We start from the raw sequence: 3,129 nt of genomic DNA, 5'->3' as shown, positions 1-3,129 counted from the left end.
CTTCAAAAGACATCAAGGGTAATGAGACACTAACTGCTGCTCTCTCCAGGACAGGATGCAGAATTCACCTGTCTCCGTAGCTACAGATTGCATGATCACAGAATACAGATAGACAATGTATCTTCATGAGCCAGTTATTGTCAGAGAAGTCACCTCTTCTGCTAGTGCTACTTAGATTTTTTTTCTCTGTACAAATGTCACCACTGCTGACTCACCGCGCAGAGTCTGAATACACTGTAGCCCAGCCAAAAGTATCCTGTATTTCTAACAGTCCGTTCATGTTTTATTTATTTACTTAGAGATTCTCATGCATCTCTAGCATGAGGCCTTCAGAGCTCAAAGGACCAGTTTTGAAATGGATTTTCACTTTCTTCCCATAAATTAAAAAAAATATACATGGAGAAATAGATTTAAATACCTAATTAATCCAGGTACATACAGAATTTCCTGAAGAAGGTCAAAATAATGAAATTTAGCTTTGGACTTTTTTGCTCCTGTTTTTAAGGAAAAACAGGACAGTTACAAAATCTCAGCTATAATATTTTCCTACCTACAGAGTAAAAAGCGAGAAAACTTAAGAAAAAAATAAACAATCTTTATAAAATACCTCAGATTTTGCTCAGGTATTGCTGTCCTTATTTTTCTCTCCTAACTACCACTCTATCTACTCCAATTTCTAACTTAAGGACTGGTTAAAAACAATTAAATTCATAAAAGAAACTCATGGTTGATAAGAGTGGCCCCATTAGTCTTATGCCAACATCATTTATAAGTGAGAAAAGAGTAATATGTAAACGTTCTCAAAGATTTTTAAGAAAACAGTTACTTTTGCATACAAAGATATCCCGAACCAGAGACTGGGAAGCTGAGTAGTAAGTTATGTGAGGAGTTCAGGCTCCCCCAGTATCAGCATACAGCTGATGACTGGGTTAGAAAGAAAGAGATGAATGGTGCTCCAATTAATTTAAAACAGAACAAGTGAAACAATGAAAATCACTAACCACTTCTTTGAATCGTTAGTTATTTTATATGAAGCTGGTCCAGAAGCAATGCCACCTATTTTATTATGTCGGCCCACAACATCAGAGACAGATGGTGGTGGTATGGCAGCAGCGGTTGAACCTTCACACCAATATTCTGTTTCATGTTGTTGCCACGTGACAGATGGCAGCAGAGGGACAGTCTGAAAAAAAAAATGGCATCTGACACGGAACTGCGTATGAAGCAAATGGGTGTCACTGAATTCCTCCATGTAGAAAACAAGGGCTCTCTATCCCCAAGAATAAGAAGTCAGTCAGATGAGGCAGGAAACCAGCACAGCTGAGCAAGGACCTGCAGGCCAGGCTGAGGGGGGAAAAAAAAAGGAAAAGTATAAACAGTGGAAGCAGGAATGGATGGGAAGAATATAAGTATGCTGTCCAGATGCACAGGGATAGGATCAGGAAAGCTAAGGCACAGATGGAATAGAACTTGTCAAGGGATGTGAAAAACAAGGAAGATTTCTTTAGATACACTGGGCAGAAGAGACTGTACCTCCTCTGATAAACAAGAAGGCTGAACTGGCCTCCTCATACACATAGAAGGCTGAGGTACTTAACATGATCTTCTCCTTGGTCTTAATGGCCAGTCAGGCTTTTAACTCCTCTCGTATCCTTGAACTTCTAAGCAGGGGTCAGGGGAGCAAAATCCCTCCCAGTTAAGAGAGGAGCAAGTCCAAGATCACCTCATGAGGCTGAACGTGTACAAGTCTGCAGGGCCAGATGACGTGTTTCCCAGGGTTCTGTAGGAATTGTTTGATGTGGATGACAAGCCGATCTCCATCGTATTTGAAAAATTGCAGCTGTCAAGCAAAATCTGCTGTGACTGGATAAAGGGAAATATTACTCCCACATTCAAGAAAGGGAGAAAGGAAGACCCAGGGAACAACAGGCCAGTGAGCCTCATGTTGTGCCTGAAAAGATTATGGAGCAGATCCTCCTGGAAGGCACATGTGAGATGAGGTGATCCAAGACAGCCAGCACAGCTTCACCAAGGGCAGATTATGCCTTACCAATGTGATGGCCTTCTATGATGGAGCGATGGCATCAGTGGACCTAGGAAGGGCAACTGATGTTATCTACCAGGACTTGTGCAAGGCCTTTGACATTGTCCTGCACCACATCCTCACCTCTAAATTGGAGAGATGTGGATTTGAAGGCTGGACTATTTGGTGGATAAAGAATTGGTTAGAGGGTCATAGCCAGAGGGTTGTTGTCAATGGCTCTATGTTTAGGTGGAGGCCGGTCACAAGTGATGTCCCCCCAGGGGGTTGATCTTGGGACTGATGCTCTTCAGCATCTTTAGCAACAACATAGACAGTGAGATTAAGTGAACCCTCAAGAAGTTTGCAGATAACATTAAGCCAAGTGGTGCAGTGGACACAACAGAAGAGAAGGATGTAATCCAGAGGGACCTGGACACACTTAAAGAGTAGTCACATGAGAATCTAATGAGGTTTAACAAGGCAAAGTGCAAAGCATTACTTTGCACTTTACTGGGTCAGGACAATCCCAGATAGGAGTACAGATTGGGAGAAGAATTCATTGAGAGCAGCCCTGCCAAGAAGGACTCGAGGGTCCTGAAAGACAAAAGCTAGACATGAGCCAGCAGTGTGCTCTTGGAGCCTGGAAGGCCAACAGTATCCTGTGATGCATCACAAGAGGGGTGGCCAACAGGTAGAGGGAGGTAGTTGTCTCACTCTACTCAACCCAAGACTGCAAGGGCAACATTTTCCTAGCAACAAAAGCATCATAGTAGCTGTGAAACAGTGGGGTCACCTCCAACAGAGCAGTTTTTTTTTTTTTTTTTAATTATGAGCACAGCATGCAGACTCTTGTTCACCACTGGTGAAAATACATAACTAATGGTGGTGACTATGTTACAAAACAGTGTTTTGTAGCTGAGAATTTGCTCTATCAAATAGTATTATTGGGATTTTTGTATCTGCTGTAATTTCCATGGAAAAAAAGAAAATAGGACATGTTACTTTCAGAGAAACCTACATAAATGAGAGAAGAATTTCTGCATGCCAACAAAAGAGCTCTTACTTCCTGAACTGAAGTCTCTTGAGAAATGGACATGACATACTTT

The 3,129-nt window shown here is 41.9% G+C and overlaps 1 protein-coding gene and 1 long non-coding RNA gene across 11 annotated transcripts in view; both read right to left on the bottom strand.

Annotated features, from left to right (window-relative positions):
- The window catches only part of LOC110395970, a 37,086-nt gene extending 35,082 nt beyond the window's left edge, over window positions 1-2,004 (bottom strand). The window contains exon 1 of the long non-coding RNA XR_002436715.1: window positions 1,002-2,004. This is a non-coding gene — a long non-coding RNA (uncharacterized LOC110395970). The remainder of the gene's footprint in view (window positions 1-1,001) is intronic.
- Window positions 1-3,129, bottom strand: part of PDE10A (phosphodiesterase 10A) — a 361,041-nt gene that overhangs the window by 304,454 nt on the left and 53,458 nt on the right. The gene's annotated exons all lie outside the window — the stretch shown is intronic.

The sequence above is a fragment of the Numida meleagris genome, chromosome 3 (assembly GCF_002078875.1).
Source record: "Numida meleagris isolate 19003 breed g44 Domestic line chromosome 3, NumMel1.0, whole genome shotgun sequence".
Classification (NCBI taxonomy): Eukaryota; Metazoa; Chordata; class Aves; order Galliformes; family Numididae; genus Numida; species Numida meleagris.
This window is presented reverse-complemented; position numbering and strand designations above follow the sequence as displayed.